Consider the following 20,036-nt stretch of genomic DNA (forward strand, 5'->3'; position numbering starts at 1 on the left):
GAAAGAGCAGTGCATTGGTGCAGCTGTCATTTGTACTCGAGTGATTTATGTAAAAAGGTGTCCGACGAATCATGACCGCACGACGAAATTAACAGCCTTAGTAGTTGCAGACAGAGGCATCGGACATTACATTTCGGAAGTCGTTCGGGAATTCAGTATTCCGAAATCTACAGTGTCAAGAGTGTGCCGAGAATACCAAATTTCAGGCCGTATCTCTCACTACGGACAACGCAGTGGCTGACGGCCTTCATTTAACGACCGAGAGCAGCGGCGTTTGCGTCAGTCAATGCTAACAGAAAAGTAACACTGCGTGAAATAATCGCAGATATTAATGTGGGACGTACGGTGAACGTTTGCGTAAGGACAGTGGTGTGAAATGTGGTGTTAATGGGCCATGACAGAAGAAGACAGACACCAGGAGGTACTCATTGACGAACGATACAGCTTCAACGAACACATAACGACTGATCACTAACAAAGCGGAAAGCTTAATTCACAAACTAGTGACACTGAACGCGACACTACCGAGACTCCCACTTGCACACATACGAACGTAGCACCGTCAACTTTTTGAGTCGGTACAGAGCTTTGCAGCTACTACATGGGCGCGTAGACTCGCTGTCGTATTGAACAAAATCACTGTTAAAGCGAGGGCAGAGGGATGTGCTACTTTAACTATCTGGGGCGATCATTCGGTACTTGGAATACATCTGATCGATATGTTATATGTCAGACTGTAACATACTAGTTGAAGATGGATAGGCCTGAGAGTGTTGCAGATCCCTGGGCAGCACGTAGAAGATAGGAACCAACTAAAAAGTGGGCGCGTTACTTGGCAAAAAGAGTGGTTATGGATGCATAACAACTCTGGCCGAAGCATGGTTCATTTTTAGGCTGGACACAGTCCCTGTCCCACACACGTGCTGTGCGTGTCGCTTCTTTCAGAATGGAATCGGTGCAGATATGGGGAAAGTGGTTCCGCAGAACACTTCCTTTTGAAATCCATTAGATACAGAGGCTTATGTAACAACATAGAACACATAACAGAAAATAGACTACACGAAACACTGAGGAACCCAGGCACATGGGAACGGCTGAATAGAATCGCTAACAACATCTCAGATGCAGAACATGACACACATATACAGACATGAAGTTCAGTACCAAGTCCCCTTCCCTGGGTTGTGAAGTGACACTGAAACGTCCCCTTTTGAACAATTACAAATGACTGTGCCTAAACTGACACACAATATTTTGTTAGCGCAACGCAATCTGACTTTCAATAATCCGTACAAAAGAATGGGCCCTGGCTAACATTAAACTATACCTTTCACAAATCACTTACCTCACAAAAATCTTCGCTACTCAAGCTACTGCAATACAGCGAGCGCCACTACTGCCAGCTAAATAAAAGATTCAAACTACTGAAGGCACTAACTACTGATAGGGATAGTTAGCAAATGAAAGATATTAATAGAGAACAAACAATGTATTTACCTTGATATCATCATATATAAATATAGCAGTTCATGACAAATTTCAAAACTCCGCCATCTCTCTCCCCACATCCACCACTGCTGGCGGCTCACCTCCAACTGCGCAACGCTACGCGCTGTTCACAACCAGCTGCCTAACACTACAATGGCGAGTATTACAACAATGCAAAGCAGACACAGACTGCACACAGCACAGCCAGTGATTTTCATACAGAGGTGGCGTTACCAATAAAAAAACCTAAACAGCCTACTTACATAGCCCCCATGCTCCCCACAAAAAATTTTACAATACAGATTTGAAAAAAATTTTCATAATTACAATAACAAAGAAATCAAATGCACACACTTATTGATACAATGTTAGTCAAAAGCTCAAATTTTCTCACAGTCCATAAAGATAGTCCTGATCATTCATCAGAATAGTAATTACAGGTTTCTTTTCACAAAGTCTCATTAGTAAAAGAAATTGCACACAGAAGTAGTGGATTTCCATGCAGTCTTGAAGAAGTAGTGTTGTCCTTCCTTCCAACGGAAAGACAGTGCTGACTCTTGACATGCTGACAGGTAATGGGCCACAATGGAGCAAACCCACAGCAGAGTCATTCGAAGTTTTGAAGAGTATTGGTAGGTAGGTCATCACAGAGCAGACCCACTGGAGTCCTGGTAGAGATTGTGGTATTGGTGGGTCATCAAAGGTGCAGACCCACTGCAGTCCTTGTAGAAATAATGGTATTGGTGGGTCATCAAAGATGCAGACCCACTGCAGTCCTTGTAGAGATAATGGTATTGGTGGGCCACCAGAGGTGCAGACCCACTGCAGTCCTTGTAGAGATAATGGTATTGGTGGGCCACCAGAGGTGCAGACCCACTGTAGTCCTTGTAGAGATAATGGTATTGGTGGGCCACCAGAGGTGCAGACCCACTGTAGTCCTTGTAGAGATGGCCAGCAGCCATCTGTTGTGACTGTGCAGGTGCACAATCACCACTGAAGAGTCTTGCGGATACTGTAGCAAGTCCATAAACCACCACTTGTGCACTCACAAAGTTTTTGGAATTGTCCTTAGAACCAGCAATGCTGTTATCCAGTCCCTTGCTGAATCATTAACACACGTGCAAACACTATCAGTCCCTACCTCTCACATATTGTCCATATACTATGACCAACAGAAACGTGTGCAGTGAAATGTAACTTAATTTGAAGAACTGGTAACAATTACAATTTGATAACATAAAAATACAACAACAAAGGTACAAAATACATCATTAAAGAACATAACAATACAGAGAACATTTGTAGTACAGGCTTTACAAAAGAATCGAAATAACATATACGTCAGCTAGATACATAAAGACAGGAAAAAGACAAATACACAAGGGTACATAAACATATAGCGGAATAATACAAAAGGAAAGGACAGGGTTTGTTGTACTGCAGTATTTTGCAAACAAAACTTTCTTTACTTCTCGGAGATCTCCCTTCGTTCTTCATTATTCCCAAAAAGTCCTATCTATTCCTGCTTTCTGTATTCTATTCATATTTCTTTCAAAATAAATATGGCTCATTGTACAATACTCATTTAGGCCCAAACCGTTTTCATGTAACTTTCAAAGCATTCTTCCCCTATTCTCCATAGTTAGGTTCTTATATAGTCTACCCCCTCTTAAGCTAACTTAAATCTACTGAGCTCAGATATTAAACTAAGGGACGAGGCAATGCAGCAGCACAAAACAATTAATACAAACAGCAATGATAAAAAATACAAACGGCAAAGCAAGCAGCATAAATTACAACTAATATAAGGCAATGAGCAGCAAACAAGAAAAATAAATCAGTAGTAAAACTGGCTTAGCAGAGTAACACAAAGTCAAATTCAGTAACACTATGCCTGGCAAACAGCAGTAACTTATACCTAAACATGACATAGCTCAAGCAGAAAAAATATTACAGTAAAAACAACAATGCAGATAAGGGAAATATATATTCACATCTTAATGTCTATGTAATTAAAGTGGTGCACCACAAGAAGTTATTCTACCAAAAAGTTACCAATTACTTGAAAAGAAAATTATGAATGCAGTTCCTGTGAAGGTAAATGTCATTTTGTGCACCCTCATTTTTTTGAAAAAATTATTATTTACTCGATCTGTAGACAGAAAATATTTATATTAGTACATCTATAAAATTTTATTTTAACCAATGCTGCAGTGCAGCTAGAAACTAGATATTAAACAAAATGACTAAATAAATACATAAAGGCAAGCCATATGGCATTTCTCTCAATTAGCAAGACAATAGCCGTGGAATGTTTCTCATCGTTTCATTAGGCATTTTAGTAAATATCATAAATTAAGAGCTCCACAGCGTAATCATGTTTTCAAGTTTAAGGATGTCGTATTTTCGATGCTTTCTACAAAGGAATGTCGATAGCGAGGATAATGGCCTCCCCCTTTTTTTTTTCTACCACCTAATGGCTTCTTCTCAAGGCGGCTGGCACACCTGGCTGCTCACAACGAATTACGCCACGGTCACTTACCTTTCTTACCGAAATATTTACGACAGCAGTTTTCGCTACAGTGACAGTCTCATATACAAAATTTCACGGTTCGAGAATTTGCATTGCAAATGTGTAGAAACAAAACCCTATAAATATAACAGTGTCCAAAAAGTTTTCGTCGGCATTGTGATACATTCACGCATTTACACACATTTCATAACTGTTAAAGTACGATTCTTGGTTTCCAACAACCTTTTCCACAAATCAGAGTCCCTAAACACTACTCAATATTCCTTACCTCATTATACATATACATATTCATCGACACTTCTTCAATATTTCATCATGAGAAATACGTAGCATAATAAACATTCCTCAACAACATAATACACATCGTCGTCGTAATAATAACATCATAACACCTCAGTCAAATCTCAAAAACGTCGTAGCTTTCTGCAATAATTTCAAACCCTAAAAAATATTCTCTGCTCATTTCAATAGTGTCATCTACCTCAAACGTACTTTAAAAATCATGATCTCGTACCAAATACATCATTCAAAGCTCTCATAGTATCACAATGGGTCCGAAAAAATATGAACAGTTCACAAAGTACGGACAAAATACAATTTAGTAAGTGTGAAGTTATCCAACTGTGTAATTGCGTAAACATCTGTCACTGATGTAATAAAAAAAATGTTTGTTTCTCTGTTAAATAATCAGATAGCTGTGTAATTCTGTGTTAGAGAAATATGGTACCGATGTGTAAAGTTGTATAAGCAAATACCATATTAGCTAGGGCTCCTTGTGCTTGCCAAACACATGGTACACAAAGTAGGCGTGTACCCCCTGAGGATTAATGTAATTATACCCTCAGGTGTTACAGATTACAGCAATGGAATGAAATATATCACGGAAAATTCTCTTTGTAATTCAAAAATCTTGAAAAATAAATGGTTTAAGTACAAAATTGATCACTTAAATGCGTGTCCTGTAGCGTTAAATGTGCGTCTTGCTGTAAGATAATTCTGTGGAAGTGTCGTAGTTATCGTCCTCTGTAAGCAAAGTTCTGCTGAAGTCAATGTACTTACCTCATGATAAACAAAAGTGAATGCTTTGTGTATAGATATCGTAGTTATTATGCTTATTGTTGTGATGAAGAAAGTACTGTACTGTAACGTATTGTTGTGCTACGGAAAACCCTGTCTCATTGTAGCTATACTACAAAAGTTACTACTAAAACCTGTTTTACTTTCCAGAAGAATTTAGAAAAACTGTGCAGATATAAAACAGATACACCGCAAAAGCAACATTGTAAATTGTCACTCATTAGTAGCGCCGTGATAAAACCGTGTAGTTGTCACATAAACTAACCACTGTGTCGTCTGGTATCTCACAGAAAGTACTTTAAACCCAGAATGTATTTTCAAGTAAACCAAAATGTTGCATTAAAATCTCATTAGCAGTACTGGTAAATGTTCTAAGTATGTGAGCCTTATAGTTGTTACGTAATTGTGCAACTAACAAGCAAGAATGTACACACACAATAACACTGTGTCGTCTGTTCGCAATAACAATGCATTCGTAATTTCTGTTTAAATAAGTTCTCTTGGTTCTTGACTGGATATTTAACTTCAAAGATTGTTGCATGGTAACAGTTTCTAAAGCATACTAGTGACGTGAAGTGAAACGTTTTATGGCAAAGACAAAGTTAAAAAGCAGATTATCTTTCAATAAACGGTTTTACATGTGAAATGTGGTGTAAACCTTTACTCTTCCTAGTACGCAGAGTTTCAACTTCAAAGCAATTGTCATGCGGTATACGTCGGTAAAGAATACTGGAATTTTTTCTCAAGGTTAGCGTCTACGTTATTTTTCTCGGAGCCAGCGGGCGCACGCGGCTGCCTGTGGTGCGAGTCATTGTCTGTTTCTTTGTTGGCGCGCGCCGTTACTGGGATTAGGAGACCTAGCTTCTACAAATTCACTCTGACGAGAAGGCCCTGCCCTGTTTAAATCCCGCCAGTTCTGATGCATTTCAGGTCTGTCGTTACGATCATATCGTCTGTCGTCATGTCGGTAGATTCCGTAGTTTCTTCCTTGTCCGTCACGTGGTGGAGAATTTCTCCCTGAATCGTAACTGCGCACTGAACTGTTGCGTCTCAAGTTATTCTGTCTCCCTTGATAATAATTGTTTTGGTTCCCATATTGTCTGTTTCTAAGGTAATCTCTGTCATATTCATTACTACGGAAATGCGATCTTTCTCTGTAACTATTATTATTCTGCCAGTGGTTGTCAAATGGGTGGTGTCTGTTTTGGTCACGATTTGCTTTGTAAGAATAGGCTTGTCGTGTCCAGTTATTGCTTCTGTCGTCACGAAATTGTGACGGATGTGACCTGTAGTGATTGTTTTCCTGTTTTTGCATCCCGCGACGGTCTGTGTCAATTTCCAGTTCTTGTAACAGTCCCTGAAAAGCTTCAATGTCGTCTTTGCAACGTCCTGCCAAAATAATATGTCGTAAATGTTCAGGCAATTTGAGTAAGCAAATGCGGATAAGTTCTGAGGGGCTGTATGGGTTTGAAAGATATTGATTCTTATGCAACATGTCTTCAAAATATTTGACAAGACTGGAAAATTCAGATTGTTCGAAATGTTTCATCATTATGATGCCATGTTTTACTCGGTCTTGTGTAGCTTGAGACCAATATGCTGAGAGGAAGGCATGGTAAAATTCTCCTTCACTGTGACAATCGTGAATGACCGATCGCATTCTTACAGCTGGTTCATTCTCTAAATAGCCACACATAAATTCTAACCTGTGCTCCAATGACCAGTTGGGAGGAAAACAATGAGAGAATTGATGGAGCCACGCTTGTGGATGAATGTCGTTGCCGGAATTCTTAAATGTTTTGAATTTACGTGTAGTAATGAACAGCTTATAGTCAAAATCATCATGTCGGCGAGTCGCATGTCGGTCATTGTTACGTCGTGTCGGCTGTTCAATCTCAAAATTCGGTGCACATTGCCAATTTCTTTCATAATTTCCGAAATGCGCTGTGTTATTATTTTGTGGCTGTTCCGTACTTCTATGTCCCTCTTCCAGTATTGGGGCGCGAGTGTCCTCTGAAATACGTAATTCTTGTACTACTTGTGCCAACTGATCTTGCACTTCCCGGATTTCTCTTTTGTACTGTGTATTGATTTGATTTTGATTTTGTTTGAATTTTCTAATTTCTACATACTCTTCAGTGTCAGTGAAGGCTACAGGTGTTGTGTCATTCAGATCATCCTCTACCTTTGTAGATAAGTTAGTGAACTGATCTGAAAGTTCGGGTACTTTATCCGATAGTGAAATTATTTCCTCTGTATGTTTTTCTGAACCAAGTTTCAGAGTATCTACTGTGTCCTTTAAGTTTTCCTGAGTTTTTGTAAGTTGCGTAACCGAATCGGTAGATGCAACTGAGTCAATTTTAGCTTGCAAGGTGTCGTGATTTTCATGAACAATGGTTTGCAGTTCTTTTATGGCTGCTTCGTGATTCTGTAATACATTTTCATGCCGCGAAAAAATGGGTTGAAAATGCTCACAAATTTGTGTTTTTACGTCATTACAGACTTTTTGACATTTCGATTCAATGTTATGTAACTCACTAGTTAAATCTTCACGTGTTTGTTCAAGTGTGGTGTCTAACTTTTGAAGATTTTGTCCCATTGCGTCTAACTGTTGCTCTGTTTGTCTCTGATTTTGTTCCATTGTGTCTAACTTTTCAAGCTTTTGTCCCATTTGTTGCATTAATTGTAATAACAATGCACTGGTGTCTGAAACATGTTCCTCAGTGCTTTTCGGCAGTGAATTTGCACCGGCAACATTCACATTTTGACAAGCGGAAAATGTGTCATGACTCATTTGAGAAAACGGTGAGGACGCAAAACCTGAATCTACAGTATTTGCAAAATTGTGTCCTGTCATTTCGGATTCCTGAGGCGAGCTGTTGCCGACCGATCGATGGATAATGCTTCCCTCTTCACTAATTGTTTCACTGTCCACGCCATTGTTTGCCGCCCGCTCCATTTCCCCATGCACAATTACCAAATTACTACTTTGAACATCAGTTAATTCATTACTCGGTGGCGCTAACACACTGCTTTCATTTTCACTGTCATTTCTCAGTTTACTTTGGAGCCTAGTATTACGTTTTTCACACGCCATTATTGTCACAGTATTTCACACGACAACACAGAAAAACACAATTTGAAGATCAAAAATAAGAGAACACCTTAACATAGCACTGAAAATAATATCTAGTTAATTGCAGCTGCGAAATACTTGGTGCAAATCTACATGCATGCCACAACTGTTTTACTGTACAACAATGAAAGTCTGCAACTACAAAGGAGATTTTCTCTACAATTACGCGCTAGCAATAAACAAAATCTACACTAATTACACAAAAAAATCAGAAGATTCCAGTGAGGTATACTCGGCTAAGGGTCGACATATGAAACGTCCCCCTATGAACAATTACAAATGACTGTGCTTAAACTGACACACAATATTTTGTTAGCGCAACGCAATCTGACTTTCAATAATCCATACAAAAGGATGGGCCCTGACTAACATTAAACTATACCTTTCACAAATCACTTACCTCACAAAAATCTTCGCTACTCAAGCTACTGCAATACAGCGAGCGCCACTACTGCCAGCTAAATAAAAGATTCAAACTACTGAAGGCACTAACTACTGATAGGGATAGTTAGAAAATGAAAGATATTAATAGAGAACAGACAATGTATTTACCTTGATATCATCATATATAAATATAGCAGTTCATGACAAATTTCAAAACTCCGCCATCTCTCTCCCCACATCCACCACTGCTGGCGGCTCACCTCCAACTGCGCATTGCTACGCGCTGTTCACAACCAGCTGCCTAACACTACAATGGCGAGTATTACAACAATGCAAAGCAGACACAGACTGCTCACAGCACAGCCAGTGATTTTCATACAGAGGTGGCGTTACCAATAAAAAAACTTAAACAGCCTACTAACAACACCTGCACCTACTCTTTCCTGTTTTCTTCGTGTTCTCTTCTTAAAATATGCCGTACATTTATGATTTCCTATTCCCGAATTGATGTCTTTTTCTTTAAAAAATAAGGGCAAGTAAATAGAAGTAAGTAAGTAAATAAATATAACACCACAGAGCAGACACCTCCATGTGTGCTGCATTGGCAACAGTGTCAATGGCCTCAACTGTGCAGCACAATTATGCTGCATAGTGGAGGCTGTGAGTGCTGGCTAAGAGTACTTCAGGCTACATAAAGTAATATGATGGCAGGCACTACCAGTAGAAGTGCAGATATATACAGGGTGTTACAAAAAGGTAAGGCCAAACTTTCAGGAAACTTTCCTCACACACAAACAAAGAAAATATGTTATGTGGACATGTGTCCAGAAACACTTACTTTCCATGTTAGAGCTCATTTTATTACTTCTCTTCAAATCACATTAATCATGGAATGGAAACACACAGCAACAGAACGTACCAGCGCGACTTCAAACACTTTGTTACAGGAAATGTTCAAAATGACCTCCGTTAGCGAGGATACATGCATCCACCCTCTGTCGCATGGAATCCCTGATGCGCTGATGTAGCCCTGGAGAATGGCGTATTGTATCACAGCCGTCCACAATACGAGCACGAAGAGTCTCTACATTTGGTACTGGGGTTGCATAGACAAGAGCTTTCAAATGCCCCCATAAATGAAAGTCAAGAGGATTGAGGTCAGGAGAGCATGGAGGCTATGGAATTGGTCCACCTCTACCAGAAATGGTTCAAATGGCTCTGAGCAGTATGGGACTCAACTTCTGAGGTCATTAGTCCCCTGAACTTAGAACTAGTTAAACCTAACTAACCTAAGGACATCACACACATCCATGCCCGAGGCAGGATTCGAACCTGCGACCGTAGCGGTCTCGCGGTTCCAGACTGCAGTGGCTAGAACCGCACGGCCACTTCGGCCGGCCCGCCTCTACCAATTCATCGATCACCAAATCTGTTGCTGAGAAGCGTACGAACACTTCGACTGAAATGTGCAGGAGCTCCATCGTGCATGAACCACATGTTGTGTCGTACTTGTAAAGGCACATGTTCTAGCAGCACAGGTAGAGTATCCCGTATGAAATCATGATAACGTACTCCATTGAGCGTAGGTGGAAGAACATGGGGCCCAATCAAGACATCACCAAATACGCCTGCCCAAACGTTCACAGAAAATCTGTGTTGATGACGTGACTGCACAATTGCGTGCGGATTCTCGTCAGCCCTCACATGTTGATTGTGAAAATTTACAATTTAATCACGTTGGAATGAAGCCTCATCCGTAAAGAGAACATTTGCACTGAAATGAGGATTGACACGTTGTTGGATGAACCATTCGCAGAAGTGTACCCGTGGAGGCCAATCAGCTGCTGATAGTGCCTGCACACGCCATACTACATGGTACGGAAACAACTGGTACTCCCGTAGCACTCTCCATACAGTGACGTGGTCAACGTTACCTTGTACAGCAGCAACTTCTCTGACGCTGACATTAGGGTTATCGTCAACTGCACGAAGAATTGCCTCGTCCATTGCAGGTGTCCTCGTCGTTCTAGGTCTCCCCCAGTCGCGAGTCATAGGCTGGAATGTTGCGTGCTCCCTAAGACGCCGATCAATTGCTTCGGACGTCTTCCTGTCGGGACACCTTCATTCTGGAAATCTGTCTCGATACAAACGTACCGCGCCACGGCTATTGCCCCGTGCTAATCCATACATCAAATGGGCATCTGCCAACCCCGCATTTGTAAACATTGCACTGACTGCAAAACGACGTTCGTGATGAACACTAACCTGTTGATGCTACGTACTGATGTGCTTGATGCTAGTGCTGTAGAGCAATGAGTCGCATGTCAACACAAGCACCGAAGACAACATTACCTTCCTTCAATTGGGCCAACTGGCGGTGAATCGAGGAAGTACGGTACATACTGACGAAACTAAAATGAGCTCTACCATGGAAATTAAGCATTTCCGGACACATGCCCACATAACATCTTTTCTTTATTTGCGTGTGAGGAATGTTTTCTGAAGGTGTGGCCGTACCTTTTTGTAACACCCTGTATATCATTTACGCATGACTTATGCAAATTTGTCCGCCCCGATAGCTGAGTGGTCAGCGCGGCTGACTGTCTCGCCAAGGAGCCCGGGTTCGATTCCCGGCTGGCTCAGAGATTTCCTCGGCTCAGAGACTGGGTGTTGTGTTGTCCTCATTATCATTTCATCATCACCAGTCGAAGGCAACGGGAAACCACCACTGGAATCACTCTCCTAGACGCTCATGCGGTGGACCTCCCTGACGAGGCTTCTCCCATGACAAGACCTGCCGCAAGACAGAACACAAAGATTTTTATGCAAATTTAGATTTTAGAAATGCAATATAGCCTGGTTTGATGGTGCTTAAGATGGCGGCCTTGTGGTTTCTTCGTACAATTATTAACGGTCATCAGAACGGCCTAAAAAACTAAGCTCCTCCCGAGCAGAACATGAAGGCCCAAGGGTGCAGGCCGGCCGTCTTGTCATCCTCAGTCCATAGGCGTCACTGGATGCGGGTATGGAGGGGCATGTGGTCACCACACCGCTCTCCCGGCAGTATGTCAGTTTCCGAGACCGATGAAACCAGCCTACCTTGCATTTACAAAATCTGAATTTCCACAACTACAAATTTATGTCACTTTGCCACCGTATCACACTTTCATGCAAAGTAGTTGGTAATTGGATGATATGTACTGGAACGCACATGATCGGGAGTAGGATGCATGCATATCATACTTCTGTTCATTTCACTTAGGAGACGAAGGGGAGCTTTTGGGCTATTAAGAGGCCAACCGCTTACAATAGCAGCGAAATGTGAGAAGGGGCGGGGGGAGGGGGGCGGTCATCTAGTCACTCGGCATTGCGGACGACTCCCGACCTGTGACAGGTGACTTTCTCTCTTGAAGTTGGGCCTTAACAGTGACAAAAGCTCACTATTTTTGCAATGGCTGGAGGCAGTTTTTTCACGAAAGCTTCATGTTTTGGGCAGGAACACACCAGCTCAACACCACAGCCGTGCTATTCTTTGGGACGTTTCAGAGAAACGGTCGCCGAACTCCACGGGACAGCCAACAGAACGGCACCACACGAAGCACCCCAGCTGTCATAGTCTGTTGGTGCCAGTCTCCAGAAAGCTTCCCACAAAAAGCCCTGGCAGAGACGAGGAAAGATTGCTCGACTGTTACATCACCACACGTTTGCCGTCACCGTCGGGATTCGGCGGAAGGAATGGTATTGGCGCCTAGTCTGATGGAGTACGGTAGTGGGAGTCCTGACGAATTGTTGTAAGGCCCTGCGGTGGCCGAGCGTTTCTAGGCGCTTCAGTCCGGAACCATGCGGCTGCTACGGTCGCAGGTTCGAATCCTGCCTCGGGCATGGATGTGTGTGATGTCCTTAGGTTAGTTAGGTTTACGTAGTTCTATGTCTAGGGGACTTATGACTTCAGATGTTAAGTCCCATAGAGATTAGAGCCATTTTTTGTTGTAAGGCCACAACCAGCGAAACTCTTTGTCGGCGGCGACTGGCTAAAATCTTGCACAAGCCGAGCGGTCGCTCTCCGGGCACGGGGTGGAAGAGAATTTGGGGATTTGGTTCCTGGCCGCCGCAGGAGTCGTTCGCGTACTTTGCCGCCCTTGCTGGAGAGTAATTTAATTCTAGTTTCACCTGTCTGTCCACCTGGACAAACACTTGGTTTTTCCTCGCTCGCGCTTCTATTTGTCTCTAAGGCCGAGCCCATTTCCATGCAGCGAAGCCAACCACGAGTAGCAGCCGTTATCAGCTCGCTGCCTTGCACCATACCGTCGGAAATATATGCAGCTCCGGCCTGAAGGAGTTTCAGTTGATATTTCAGCCGCCCGAAATTGGAACTGAGTTTTCACAGTAGCGGCATTTGTGAAACCACTTTGCCTTCTTAGGTGAGGTTGAGGTTGTTGTGGAGGAGGAGACCAGACTGCGAGGTCATCGGTCTCATCGGATTAGGGAAGGACGGGGAAGGAAGTCGGCCGTGCCCTTTCAAAGGAACCATCCCGGCGTTTGCCTGGAGCGATTTAGGGAAATCACGGAAAACCTAAATCAAGATGGCCGTCGTCCTCCCGAATGCGAGTCCAGTGTGCTAACCACAGCGCCACCTCGCTCGGTTTCTTAGGTGATACTGTGGGAATGCATCCTATCACCCACTTGTTTATTGTTACTATAAATTTCACCTGTTCCCTTTGCTCCACCCTCCCTCACCCCCTTCTCGTAGGAGAGAAGCATACTAGATCCCATGCAGTGCTGTTTGTACTAGGTTCTTCCCAACAGCTCTGTCAGATGAGTACTATTTACATGTTTGGTTTACATTCCCAGACATGATTGTTCCTAGTACAAATTCATGATCAGTTTTGTGTTCCACTGAAAGAAAATAAACGTAATTGTAATTTTTAGGATGGTATTTATCTGTTAAATAGTCACACTCACCAGAATCCTTTTCCATCACTATTTTTGAAGAGGAACTTTGATCAATTATTTTAATGAATAAAGCATATGAGAAGCTACTCACCCCACGTAGGATTTATATCGGGGCTATTATAAGACTGTGGTACATACGTTGTGCAGATTCAGTATAAACCCAGTTGGATATGTTTCGCATAACATCGGGATTCTGCCCCCTAACCTGCATATCAATTAAGGGTTCCAGAATAGCAAACACATGGCAAGTTTTCAACATATACCGCCGGAAAGAAAAGTAGTACACCCTTTTAGAGGTTTCCAGTTCACTCAATCTTTATTGTTGCATCAGTGCATATAGAGTACATGACAGTATTACAATTTTCATTTACAGATCAGCAGTACACGCTGTTCTGATGTACAAGGTATCGACCTATGCTGAAACACTCATACCAGTACGTGTCGTAGCCTCCACAGGCGGCAATGCAGGCGATGACTCTGGCGTCCAGTTGATCGTACAGGTAGCGAACACTGTCCTGAGATGCGTTGAGCTATGCCTGAACGACCTGTCCACGTAGTTCTGTAAAAGTTGTTGCTTGACGAATTGCACGAGTCACTTCTCGTCCCATCACGTCCCACACGTGCTCGATTTGAGACATGTCAGGAGATAGTGTTGGCCAGGGAAGTTGCTACACGTCTTGCTGAGCGCATTGAGTTCCATGGGCCATGTGTGAGCGAACATTATCCTGTTGGAACAACACATCACCTTCCTCTTCCAAAAACAACAAAAGAATATGTCTAACAACATTCTGCGCATACCAACCGTTGGTTAGCGTTCCCTCCAGAAACACCAAAGGTGAAAGTGGGTTTTAGCTTGTCACACCTCAGACCATAAGGCGTGGTGCAGGGCCAATGTGTCTTGGACGAATGCACTCTACGAGACAGCGCTCACCAGGTCAGTGTCGTACGTGCAAATGACCGTCACCTGCGTGTAGGCAGGACCTGCTTCCATCGCTGGAGACCGTGGTTCGCCATCCCAAGTGATCCTCTGATGGCACCTGTCGAGCCATGCACGTCGATGCTTTGCCGTGAGTGTAAGACAGGTTAGAGGTGAGTGTGCCCGTAGTCCCGCTGCTAATAACTGGTTCGCAAGTGTTGACACGTCTGGGCTCACAAGCCCTGTTATCTGTGTTGTGGTAGCCGTACAACCTGCCACTGCTACCCTTAAAATACAATGATTCTGATAGGCGTCTGTGCTACGTGGACATCCAGAACCTCATCTAAAGGTGTAAGAATGTTCACGTGACCACTGATACCAGCATCTTTACACAACTAACGCAGCGCGTCCAACTTGTAAGTCAGTTCTTGAAAGGACCTTCCTGCCACGGTCTGACCTCTTTAAAACTCGAAGAATAGCTCAGTTGACTGTAGAAAGCACAAGTGCGTCTTTGTGTCATGGTTGCATGCTTGCTTTCACACATTTGCACCAGACTGAGCCTTCTGGCTGTGAGAATTCTCTATTAATGAGTAGACACAGATGGGGCTCTGGTAGCTATCCGTTGGCGAACAACGTTCAAGCCATTATCAGTATATTTACTATCCTCCCCAAGTGGCATATGCCATCATGCGATCAAAATTGACGTCGTCTTTCCAGCTGTACTAATTTTTGTTTCCGGCAGTGTACATATTTTTCTTGCGGTTCTTGATTCCTGCGTCTATCGCTACTCTGCCAGGAAAACACGACGCTCTCAAGGACAAACTCATTTTATTCGCAAGTGAGGTGTCAGAGAAGTATATGATAACAAATTCAGACCAAATGAAACAAACATGTCACAGGAAACGGTGCCCAAACAGTAGTATAATTACACATTGTACCCTCCTCTGGCGGCAATGCAGGCGTGTATTATCGCATGCAAACGATAGTAAAGGTACTGAATGACATCCTGCGATAAATTTTCCAAAGCATTCTGCACCTTTTGTCGCAATTCGGCAATGGTTCTTGCGGGCCCTGGAGAACGAGTAAGTTCCCGCTTCATCGTGTCCCATACGAGTTCAGTTGGCGAGAGATCTAGCGATCTTGCCGACCAGGACAGTTGCTGTGGTTCACGAAGACCACGCTGTTTTGCAGCGGTCGTATATGGACGTGCATTGTCCTCATGAAGAAGCACACAACTTCCCTGTCGAACAAATGGCAGTAGCGCGGGGATAACAGTCTGTGCAATGTAGCGGGTTACTTTACATTATATATGACAATGACCTGTAACTTACGGCCCCACGCCATGACGCCTAGGTTACCTATAATATCAATGAGTCAACCAATTCATACAAATACCTGGACGCAACACTTTGTAGGGATATGAAATGGAATGATCACATAGGTTCAGTCGTGGGTAAGTCAGGTGGTAGACTTCCATTTATTGGTAGATTACCAGTCTCTACAAAAAGAGACTGCTTACAAATCACTTGTGCGACTCATCCTAGAATATTGCTCAAGTGAGTGCGACCCATACCAGATAGGACTAACCGGAAGTACTGAACGTATACAGAGAAGGCAGCACTAATGGTGACAGGTTTGTTTAATCCGTGGGAGAGTGTCACAGAGATACTGAAGGAACTAAACTGGCAGACTCTTGAAGACAGGTATAAACTATCCCGAGAAATTCTTTTAACAAAGTTTCAGGAACCAGCTTCAAATGATTACTATGAGGGCATACAACAACGCCCTACGTATCGCTCACATAGGTATCGGGAGCATAATCACTGCACGCATAGAGGCATTCAAATAATCATTCTTCTCGCGCTCCATACGTGAGTGGAACAGGAAGAAACCCTGATAACTGGTACAGTGGGATTTACCCTCTGCCATGCACCTCACGGTGATTTGCAGAGTATAGATGTAGATGTATATGAGATCTCTATGTCATGGGCGAAAGCACTCTGGAATAGACAGATCACCAGATCTACGTCATATACGTGTAGGTGCGTCACACATACAGACTGAACCTACTCTCATCACTGAAGGCAACAGGGTGCTATTCCACTTCCCAGTGGAATCTTTCACAACAACAGATTAGCCATGCTTGGCGATGCCGTCGTGTCATCGGTATCCTGGCCACATTCATACGTTTTCCAAGTCCTACTGAACCAGACGGTTCCCACTGGTCTTTGGTGAGACAGCAGTTCCAAGATGCGCCTATACTGAATTCCTGGATGGGGTTTGGTAGATCGCCACAGCCCGCACAATGCGTCGATCTTCACGTGCGTCTGTACTACGCGGACGTCCAGAACCTAACCTACAAATAAGGAAATGTTCTAAAGACCATTGTTGAAAGTACCGACACACCACCGATACACTGTGCTCAACATGTACAGCAGTTCCCCGATACGTTCGTGCAGCCTCTACCACGCCCACAATGTGACCTCGTTCTGAGGCTATGCAACATGAGTACGTACTCGTCGGTGGGGCATGGTTGTACCCTACAATGAATATTGTAAACACTATTCATCTCTAAACTCTGCACAGTTAATGCCTGGAGAGTCAAAACAGACGGTGCACAGCCATGCCTCCTGAGCGCCATCTCATCGCCGATGACCGTCACAAGCAAGTCACAACACAGCAGTCATTCAATCCGCACATATTATACCCTGGTGCCACGGACACAGTCCCTGGGGATGTTGTATATTTTTCCGGCAGTGTACGTACATACTACACAATCCACTGAACCTGATCCACTTGCATATGGAACGAAAGAACAACGACATGTAACATATCTTTTCGTGATTGCTCATAGGTTCATTAATGTAATCGTCTTTGTCAGTCCATGTGCACCCGGAAGAGCTCTTGTTCGGACTGAAAAAGGTAGATTGGACATTCCCTGATTCTCCTAAATGGATTGCAGCCAGAGCCTCCATGGCTCACAGAGAGAGTAATTTCCCCATGGCGGACGGTGTCTTCGACATACGAGGGACGTTCAGTAAGTAATGCAAAAAAAAAATTTCTCTGACAGTTTCGGCTGAAAACATGCGGAATTTGTTGTGGGACATAGTGAAATATTAACACTTCAGCTCCTGTAGTCTCATGAAGTTCTGACCGGTGGCGGCGCTGTATGTAGCCTTCAAACTGGCGACTGTATCGGAGATGCGTTCCAAGCAGAGAGGTGTCACTGAGTTTCGTTTGGCGGAAAACGAGAGCTTCACAGATATTCATAGGCGCTTGCAGAATATTTACGCAGACCTGGCAGAGAACAAAAGCACGGTGACTCGTTGGGCGAGGCGTCTGCCATCATCCCAGCAAGGTCGCGGCAACTTATCCGATTTCTCCGCGTGCCGGGCGGCCACACCCAGCTGTGACTCCTTCCATGTTGGAACGTGCCGACACTCTCATTCGAGGTAATCGAAGGATCAAAATCAAACAGCTCGCTTCACAACTGGACGTCTCTGTTGGTTGTGCTTACACACTTGTCTGCAAGTTGGAGTACTCAGAGGTGTGTACCCGCAGGGTTCCTCGCCGCCTAAACAGAAGACCATAAAGAGCAACGAAGAACTAGCAACCCTTGTAGTGGCGCAACACCACCTCTCCTCCAAGCAACAAGTTCGAAGCCACACCCTCAGCCGGAAAAGTCATGACGACGGCCTTCCGGGACTCTGAAGGGGTTATTGTGTTTGATGTCCTCCCTCATGATGCAACCATCAGTTCAGAAGTGTATTGTGCTACCCTAAGGGTATTGACTTCAACGTGCTCGTCGCCACAAAAATGCTTCTCCATGACAACGCAACGCCTTACACGTCTGCGTACCCGAGAGCAGCTCACAAAACTTCACTGGGCCGTTCTTCCTGATTCGCCCTATAGCGCGGAATTTCTACTTCCATTTGTTTGGCCCAATGAAGTTTCGCAAGATTTCTGTTTGCAGAAACTATGTAATATTTATAAAGCAGATTTTTGTTCTCCAAAAATGACTTATAGCGTGAGCATAAATCATGTTCATGATTCTATAACAGGTTGACGTCAACACTAGCTGCCTATGCTTATGCACGCCTTATTTGTACTAAGTTGTGTCGAAATTACCTCAGGTATTGGAAAGTTAAGTGTACATGGCACTAGTTTTCCACTGCCGTCAGTAGGGTTAAGTGCCTTAACATACACTGCTGGCCATTAAAATTCCTACACCAGGAGAAATGCAGATGATAAACGAGTATTCGTTGGACAAATATATTATACTAGAACTGATATGTGATTACATTTTCACGCCATTTGGGTGCATAGATCCTGAGAAATCAGAACCCTGAACAACCACCTCTGGCCGTAATAACGGCCTTGATACGCCTGGGCATTGAGTCAAACAGAGCTTGGATGGCGTGTACAGGTACAGCTGCCAATGCAGCTTTAACACGATACCACAGTTCATCGAGAGTAGTGACTGGCGTATTGTGACGAGCCTGTTGCTCGGCCACCATTGACCAGACGTTTTCAGTTGGTGAGAGATCTGGAGAATGTGCTGGCCAAGGCAACAGTCGAACATTTTCTGTATCCAGAAAGGCCCGTACAGGACCTCCAACATGCGGCCGTGCATTATCCTGCTGAAATGTAGGTTTTCGCAGGGGTCGAATGAAGGGTAGAGCCACGGGTCGTAACACATCTGAAATGTAACGTCCACTGTTCAAAGTGCCGTCAATGCGAACAAGAGGTGGCCGAGACGTGTAACCAATGGCACCCCATACCATCACGCCACGTGGTAGGCCAGTATATCGATGAAGAATACACGCTTCCAATGTGCATTCACCGCGATGTCCTCAAACACGGATGCTACCATCATGATGCTGTAAACAGAACCTGGATTCATCCGAAAAAATGACGTTTTGCCATTCGTGCACCCAGGTTCGTCGTTGAGTACACCATCGCAAGCGCTCCTGTCTGTGATGCAGCGTCAAGGGTAACCGCAGCCATGGTCTCCGAGCTGATAGTCCATGCTGCTGCAAACGTCGTCGAACTGTTCGTGCAGATGGTTGTTGTGTTGCAAACATCCCCATCTGTTGACTCAGGGATCGAGACGTGGCTGCACGATCCGTTACAGCATGCGGATAAGATGCGTGTCATCTCGACTGCTAGTGATACGAGGCCTTTGGGATCCAACACGGCGTTCCGTATTACCCTGCTGAACCCACCGATTCCATATTCTGCTAACAGTCATTGGATCTCGACCAACGCGAGCAGCAATGTCGCGATACGTTAAACCGCAATCGCGATAGGCTACAATCCGATCTTCATCAAAGTCGGAAACGTGATGGTACGCATTTCTCCTCCTTACACGAGGCATCACAACAATGTTTCACCAGGCAACGCCGGTCAACTGCTGTTTGTGTATGAGAAATCGGTTGGAAACTTTCCTCATGTCAGCACGTTTTAGGTGTCGCCACCGGCGCCAACCTTGTGTTAATGCTCTGAAAAGCTAATCATTTGTGTATCACAGCATCTTCTTCCTGTCGGTT

Source organism: Schistocerca americana, chromosome 5 (assembly GCF_021461395.2).
Source record: "Schistocerca americana isolate TAMUIC-IGC-003095 chromosome 5, iqSchAmer2.1, whole genome shotgun sequence".
Taxonomy (NCBI): Eukaryota; Metazoa; Arthropoda; class Insecta; order Orthoptera; family Acrididae; genus Schistocerca; species Schistocerca americana.